Consider the following 8,894-nt stretch of genomic DNA (forward strand, 5'->3'; position numbering starts at 1 on the left):
AAATGATAAACAGTCAGCTTCGGTGTCGAACACTTAGTGATACTTGTTTTATAGGCTAGCTACCTATAGATATATAATTGACATAACACTATCTGATAACGCAAAATGCTGTAACGCAAAACGCTTAACGCAAAACGCTGTAACGCAAAACGCTGAACGCAAACGCTAAACGCTTTATTTTTATATAACTTGTGAACTCACCAACCTTGTGTTGACACTTTTAGTATGTTATTCTCAGGTAGCCGAGGCGGGCGCGCAGTTTAGGAACATGCATTGCTTGAAACATTCTAATTATGTAAAATTTATTTTAAACTATTATCATTGGGTTTTAAGTCGTCCTGCGTGACGTAACATTGTCTGCTATGGTTTTACGCTTCCGCATTTAACTACTCGTAAATGTTTTCATGGTTTTGAAACTTTGTTTTATGGTTTGATTATAACTAATGATTCCGATCCTGTTAGTTCACACCCTCTGATGGTAAAACTCCGTTAGTGGATTTTGAGGGTGTGACAAGTCCACACTCTTTATTTTACTTAATCCCTTAATTAAATATTAACACGCATTTAAATAACAATCGTAATTTCCTTTTATTAATTAATATAAATTTTAGGATGTTACAAGTTTTCCCTGCTTAAAGAGGTTTCGCCCCCGAAACCTAACTATTACTAATATAATTTTGGGTAAAACTTGCGCATCTCATCTTCAACTTCCCAAGTAGCGTCTGATCCTTTTCGATGCTTCCATATCACTTTCACAAAGGGTATAACCTTGTGACGAAGTTGCTTTTCCTTGCGGTCAACTATCTCTACCGGCTGCTCAATGTAGTTCAACCGTTCATCAACCTCAATGTCTACCAACGGCACATGAGACGTGTCATCGGCTAGGCATTTCCTCATATGAGAAACATGGAAGGTTGAATTCCTTCTAACTCCTCGGATAAATCTAGCTTATAAGCCCCTTCACCCACACGATCTATAATCTTAAACGGTCCAATTACATCGGACTCAACTTTCCCCTCTTTCTAAAATGCATAAATCCTTTCCAAGGTGAGACCTTGAGCATCACGCTGTCACCAACGTTAAAATCAATTGGTCGTCGCCGCTTATCAGCATACGACTTCTGATGGTCTTGTGCAGCTTTCATTCTTGCCTTGATCTGATCGAACCTTGTCGAGGTTTCTTTCACAATCTCCAAACTTCCAATCTCCTTCTGACTAGTCTCTCCCCAACATACAGGAGTTCTACAACGTCTTCCATACAACATCTCAAACGGTGGCATACCAATACTTGAATGGTAGCTGTTGTTATAAGAGAACTCTGCCAGATACAGATGATCATCCCAACTTACTCCAAAGTCTAAAACACAAGCACGTAGCATATCCTCAAGGGTTTGGATCATCCTTTCCCACTTTCCATCTGTTTGAGGATGATACGCCGTACTAATGTTCAATCTTGTTCCAATAGCTTCATGGAACTTCTTCCAGAACCTCGAAGTAAACCGAGTATCTCTATTAGACACAATTGACAGTGGCCCTCCATGATTAGTCACAACCTCTTTGATGAACAAGCTCGCTAACGTTTCTGATGAGATAACCTCTCGTATAGGCAGAAAGTGAGCACTTTTTGGTTAAACGGTCCACAATCACCCAGATGGTATCATGATGCTTAGCTGTACGAGGTAGGTTAGTTATGAAATCCATGGTGATGTTTTCCCATAAGGTTTCTGATGCTCTGCTTTAACTTGTAAACAAGTTAAGCACTTACCGACATAATCGACAACATCATTCTTCATTCCTGGCCACCAGTAGTCTCTTATCAAAACCTTATACATCTTGGTGGATCCTAGATGAATCGAGTATCTTGACTTGTGATCTTCATCTAAGATTCGACCTCTGAGATCCCCATGGCGTGGAATCCACATATGGTCAAACCTAATATTAACACCATGAACGTTTTCCATCAGTTCGTCTTGTTGACCTACAATTCTTTCCTTCTTCATTAGTCCATCATCTGTAAGCACCTCAGACTGTACCTTGATGATTTCTTCAAAGAGATTCGAGCTAACAATCAACTTATACGACTTCACTGTTGCAATGACTTTCTCATTCTTACGGCTTAGCGCGTCAGCGATCACGTTAGATTTTCCAGGATGGTACTTGATATCACAGACGTAGTCCTTTATCAATTCTAACTACCTTCTCTGCCTCATGTTTAATTCTTTCTGCTCAAAGAAGTACTTTAAACTCTTATGATCTGTGTAAATAGTACACTTAGTACCATACATATAATGTCTCCATATATTGAGAGAATGAACTAATGCTGCTAGATCTAAATCATGCGTCGGATAAGTACTTTCGTGAACTTTCAACTGTCTAGATGCATAAACTATAACCTTCCCTCGTTGCATCAACACGCAACCTAACCCACGATGCGAAGTATCAGTACAAAGAACCAAATCCTCGTCACCCTCGGGTAGAGCAAGGATTGGAGCTTGCATGAGTCTTTTCCTTAATTCCTCAAAAGCTTCATCTTGGAACTTACCCCAACTGAATACTATCGACTTTCGGGTTATGCTGGTCAACGGTGCGGCGATCTTGGAGAAGCCTTCGATGAATCTCCTATAGTAGCCAGATAACCTTAAGAAGCTTCATATATCGGTCGGGTTCTGCGGAGTCTTCCAATTCGTTATCACCTCAATCTTAGCCGGGTTCACAGTAATCCCTTCAGGATTAATCACGTGGCCTAGGAACTGCACTTCTCGTAACCAAAACGCGCACATCGAAAACTTAGCATACAACATTTCTTTCTCAGAGTCTCTAATACTTCTCTCAGATGCTCGACATGATCAGACTCGCTCTTTAAATAAATCAATATATCATCAATGAAGACGATAACTGACTTATCCAACATCGGCCGACACACTCTACTCATCATGTCCATGAACGCTGCGGGAGCATTCGTTAGACCGAATGACATTATGAGGAACTCGTAGTGTCCGTATCGCGTCCGAAACGCTGTCTTAGGGATGTCTGACTCTTTCACTTTTAGCTTATGATAGCCTGATCTAAGATCGATTCTGGAAAACCAACTCGAACCTTGCAGTTGGTCAAACAAATCATCAATTCGTGGCGTCTATTCTTCACCGTAAGCTTTTTCAACTCACGATAGTCAATGCACATTCTCATACTTCCATGCTTCTTCTTAACAAATAACACTGGTGCGCCCTACGGGGAAACACTTGGTCTTATAAAACCTTTGCCGAGGAGTTCTTGCAGTTGGAAAATCAGTTCCTTCATCTCGGACGGCGCCAGGCGGTAAAGTGCTTTCGCGACGGGCTGGGCACCTGGTATTAAATCTATCTGAAATTCTATCTCTCGCTCCGGTGACAACCCCGGAAGATCCTCAGGGAAAACTTCTGGGTAGTCGCACACGATGGGAACATCTTTCATTTCTTTCGTCTCGGCCGTAGCGCTGACAACATATGCCAGGTAGGCACCGCACCCTTGTCGTAACAAACGTTCGGCTTTTATCATCGAAATGACATTAAGACTTGAAATTTCCTTATGACCATAAACCGTCACCGCACTACCATCCAAGGACTTTAACCTTATTATCCTACTCTTACACACTATCTTAGCTTCAAAATCAGATAACCAGTCATTTCCCAAAACTACATCGAACCCTACTAAGGTCATCGCATACAAGGTAACAGGGATCTCACGTCCCTCCAGCTCTATCTTACCATCCTTAACCATTCTCATTATTTTAACCGAGGTGTGTAGGGAATAAAAAAGATAGAAATGAGGGTTTTTAGGGTTTTAGGGGGATTTAAGGGGGGTATTTATACCCTTGCAAGCCCATGAACCTAAGGCCCATCACATCCCTTATTCCATCTTTCCCACCCAAGTCCATACTCTTTATTTTATTTAATCCGTTAATTAAATATTAACACACATTTAAATAACGAGCATCATTTTCTTTTATTTATTAATATAAATTTTAGGATGTTACAACATACGTACATACACACACACACACACACACACACATATATAGGGTTTCTCCTGTTCATTTTTCAAAGTTTGAAATCGAGCCCATTCGACTGCACAAATTAAAAAACTGTTCTTTTACCTTATTGAACATTTCTTTTTCGACTGCACAAATTAAAACATTGTTCAAATACTCATCACCCATTTGATTACGCAAACCCGTATTGATAAGCTTCATTTTAGTAAAACATATTTCAACGGTTGCGGTTGCAATCGGTAAAACCAACGTTTGCTTTAATATTTGACAAACCAAAGAAAAAGTGGTGTGCTTTCCAGTTTCTACCATTACACGAGCAATGTCACACATTAATCCAATTTTGCAAATTTATCATCATCCTTTAAAGTGTGATAAAAGATCGTACGATAACCCGAAATACACCCTCTTTCTTCATTACCAAAATCATTCATATATATTTCCGAAATTGCCACTATCTTAGATATGTGAAACTTGAGAATAAATCTCAAGATTTAAACCAGAGGTATTTTCTAACAATTTATTTCTAAGTTCTTGAATTCGCATATCTAAAACCATATTAAAAATTTCAACCTCAAAATGATTGTTCTGTAGAGTCTGTTTCTGTTTGATGTTTATTGTTCAGACAAATGAAAAAAAAAGGTTATTGGTTTCTATTTGCTTTGGGCTATAACTTTGTTTGAGTTTTATTTGATTTGAACTTTCTGTTTAATAATTTTCGTTCAAACAAAATAAAAAAAGATTAGTTGTTTTTATTTGCTTTGGGATATAAATTTGTTTGGGCTTTATTTAATTTGAACTTTTAAGTTGTTTGGCCTTTAAACAAGTAACGTAATATCTTTTCAGGGGTAGCGAAAAACGAAAATCGACCCAAAAGAAAAAAAATTTACACTGCCGATGTAAAGTTTTAGGGTAATGGATGCTACCCCTAACTATTAACTACATCCGCACATCCGCCACTGGGAGTAAAGTAGATAATATGTCCGTTTTGTTGATTAACCAACCATAACTCTATTTAAAGTAGTTTTTTTAACAACAAAATTTCACTTCACCTTACATTTGTAAAAGTTTATACTTACAGCCTAACATTTGTAAGGGATATTATACCACTAAACCAATATGTCATAGGTTCCACTTCAAGTCGTTACCTTACAAAGTTTTATATTTTGTTTCAATTTATTTTTTAACTAGTTTATGACACATAGACCCGATATATATGCAGTTCTCTATGACGTGATTCAAGACTTCAAATATATATGTCACATAAGATCATAAATATTATAGTTTCAATTGAGTAGGAGCTATTGTAATCCCTTCTGATCAATAATTTAAACTTGAATAAATGTAGCTAAAGTTATATAATATTAAATGATTATTTATTTATTAGTTCCATATAAGGTTCTAATGCCTTGAATGTCATCTGAATTCAAACCTTTTACCGTTCCGATAACTTCATAAGGCCACATTATAGAACTTTGATCTTGGCTATGATCCAAACCAAGTAGATGTCCTATTTCATGAACCGCCACCGATTCTAAGTCATAGGCGCCGGGAACTGGACCCGGTCCAACCGAAAAGTTAACCTTTGCGTTGTAATGAGACAACCTGTAAGTTGGCGGAGTAGAATGCGCCAAAACATTCGTAAAGTCGCCATCTCCATGGTTCCCATGTTCAAAAGTAATCTTTATATCAGAGCTGATAATATTATAAACTCTTGAAAATGTGAAGTAACGGGAAGCAGAAACCCATTGATTGAAAGCACGCACAACCGGAGGCACAAATGCATTTGGAAATTTCGAGTGAAACGCGTAGGTGAGGTGATTTTTATACCATCTAGGATTACCTGGGAAGAATTTATAACGAGACACGAAACTTAACAATTTTGCTTCGTGTGTATGACTACTATTCACATGATCTGGTACTCCACAACGAGGCATGAGCATTCGTGAAACGGTTGGTCCGTCTAGCGTACCAGAAGCATTAAGATGGTTGAACTCTTGATAGCTTTTGAGGGCGGCCTAAAGCTCTTGATCAAATTCATCAAGTTCGGCGTTGTTGTGGTTAGGGATATGCTGGTAATTTAGGTAACCGAAACGAGCTAGATATAGTTTGAGGTTACGGAGGCCGGGCATTTTGGTACCCTTGTGACAACCTTGAAGGTTTTTGATTGTGTCAACATTAAACAAAGCGTTGCTAAGAGAGAACAAGGTAAACAACATGGGTACATAAACAATGAGTTTGGATGCCATTGGTACGTGAATATTGTTTTATGGTTAAAACTTTCAAGGTATTAGGTCGATTTATAGTGGTAATTAGTGTCACTGATTTAAATGCTTCAATGCTTCGTTTACTTGTAATGACTTTAATATGCACACTAAATTTTCTCAAAAGGGGATGATCTGTTAACGTTTTTCCTATTATAAATAGCATCATTAATTTCTTAAATTATTGATATGCATGGTTGTTGACTTGTCCCTTTGACTGAGACATATCAACCTGTTCAGATATTAAATCTGGCATTTCTCTATTTTACTATTTGTTTTATTTTTGGTTCATTAATCACTTTTAACAAAAATAAAATTATTTGTTTTATTTTTGATTCATTAATCGTTTTTATCAAAATACGTATTATTTGAAAATTTTCCATTTCTCACTCATACCCCTATATTGAATAAAAACATTTTTTTTATAAAAGTATTCTATAAATTCTTTAGAAAATCTTCTGTTACAGCATTCGTTAATTATGTATTTATAAGACAACATTAAAAGAATTTATCATTAAACATTTCTCCTCATTTGTCAAACGATATACGTATGTTTTTCTATTTAAAATCATACATACGTTTATTTCTTTAAACCTATTAATTAATATTTTTATGTTTTTCAGTAGGACAATTTTATTTTATTCAAGCTGCTTATTAGTTTTAATATTCTTAAATTTTTATATGTATATATATACACGTTTTCTATATATATTGACTCAAAACATCATATACATCTAAATGAAAAAATATAAACAAATGTCATTTCGTTTAAGTATTTTCGTGAAGGTTTGGTGACGTGCATGTTTATATATATTCATTTATATGCATTTATGTTCTTTATTTGTTTGTCTTTTTATGAATTTGTGAACGAACACACATGAACGTAAACAGACACAAACAAATGTATATAAATGTACTAACTTAAACAAATGAACATTAACACACATAAAGGAACATATGTAAACATGCATGTTACTGAACCTTCGATGAATGAATGTATAAACATAAATGGACACCATCAAACATATATATTTAAAAAACTATTTGACGAATGAAAATAAAAAAAAACGGTATCACCGAATGAGAGGAAGAAAAGTAAGTGTGTATATCTATTACTATATATAACAGAGATACGGGAGAGAAAATTGAGATCTTGAAATTTAAGAGTTGTACAAGTGATTTTTGCATGTGTTACAACATAAGTTGCATATGAAATGTTGAAACTCATAATCATATAGGAACTAACTTCAACCGTGCCTATTTATGTCGCTTTCTTACTCTCAAACCCACGGCATGCTCTGATCTAGATTAAAATTCAAATTACCCCATGTCTCCTACTCAAACCCTAATCTTCAAAAGCCAAATCATTCAAACCCCTCCTCCTCCTCTCTCTCTCTCTCTCTCTCTCTCTCTCTCACTCACACACACACACACACACATCAAATCACCACATCCATCACGCTCCAGCGACATGCGAAACCACACAACAGTGGTAGTGGTACTTTTGAAGACTCATTGCCCCGACTAGAAGACCTGAAAGATGCTAGCGCAAGCCCATTCAAATTATGATTGGTTCCGTTTCTCAAGATGAAGTCGCCATTTGCAAATCCAAAGGCGCCATGGTATGATTTCTGATTTACTCACCCAATTCCAACTGATTTAGTGCAATTGTTGGAATTTCAGATTATTGAAGTTTAAAATCAGGGCTTTCTTATGAAGATGCACATTGAGTCGCTGGAAAATGTGGCTCCTGATTATGATTCTAAAGTCGATGTTGTTAGTTGATCTTAAAGTAATAGTCTAAGAGGATTGAAATGAAGAAGGGGAAGCAATTACAGGATCATTATTTAACTCTTGTATGTATTAGTGTTATTATTGTATGTTGTTATTAAAACTGAAGGCCTACTACACTGCATAATCCTTAGGTTTGTTTGAAATAAAGCTCAAGAGTGTTAAATGTTGATAGTCGTATTAGATTTGTTTGAGGATAAAAGCTTTCTGATGCTAAGCCCTAACTTTAAGATTGTGGATGTGGAAGTGCATGACATAATTAATTATTATAAATCTAACATTACATGACATATGACAAATTGTTTTTTTATAGGGAAGACATTACTTAGTGCGTTAAGTCATTTTAAGGAGCTTCCATTGAAGTGTCAAGCTATGGCTAGAGAATGTTAGAGAGCATATTGCTTCTGCTGCAATGATTACCGGCCGAACCAGTATGGTACACGAGATCCCACCATATCAACTCTCGAAAGAAATAGAAGTCCAGATGTTTGAACCCGTCTCGGATCTAGCCGTATCGATACATCAATTAAACACTTACGAATACAAATACGTTAAATATGGTTTATTATGTTAATGGTGGAATAGATACATTATGGAGGATAAATACATAATAACTTATGGATCTCACTTATTCTATGTGTGTGATCTCAACCTACAAATGAGCATGGATATGCCTATTTATAGGTCAAATGCTCTAGTTCGTTAAGTTAAGTCTAATTCGTTATAACTTCATAACGAATTATACACCATTCGTTATGCTTCCATAACGAATGGTAATACCTTAACGAACTAGCCCTCATTCGTTATGCTTCCATA

At 36.4% G+C, this 8,894-nt stretch overlaps 1 pseudogene; it reads right to left on the reverse strand.

The window, feature by feature from the left end:
* Positions 1–5,399: 5,399 nt before the first annotated feature.
* Positions 5,400–6,466, reverse strand: LOC143590541 (metalloendoproteinase 2-MMP-like; annotated as a pseudogene).
* Positions 6,467–8,894: the final 2,428 nt, after the last annotated feature.

The sequence above is a fragment of the Bidens hawaiensis genome, unplaced genomic scaffold (genome assembly GCF_021521415.1).
Source record: "Bidens hawaiensis isolate Kalapana, Puna unplaced genomic scaffold, B.hawaiensis_p1.1 tig00038644_1, whole genome shotgun sequence".
In the NCBI taxonomy this organism is placed as follows: domain Eukaryota; kingdom Viridiplantae; phylum Streptophyta; class Magnoliopsida; order Asterales; family Asteraceae; genus Bidens; species Bidens hawaiensis.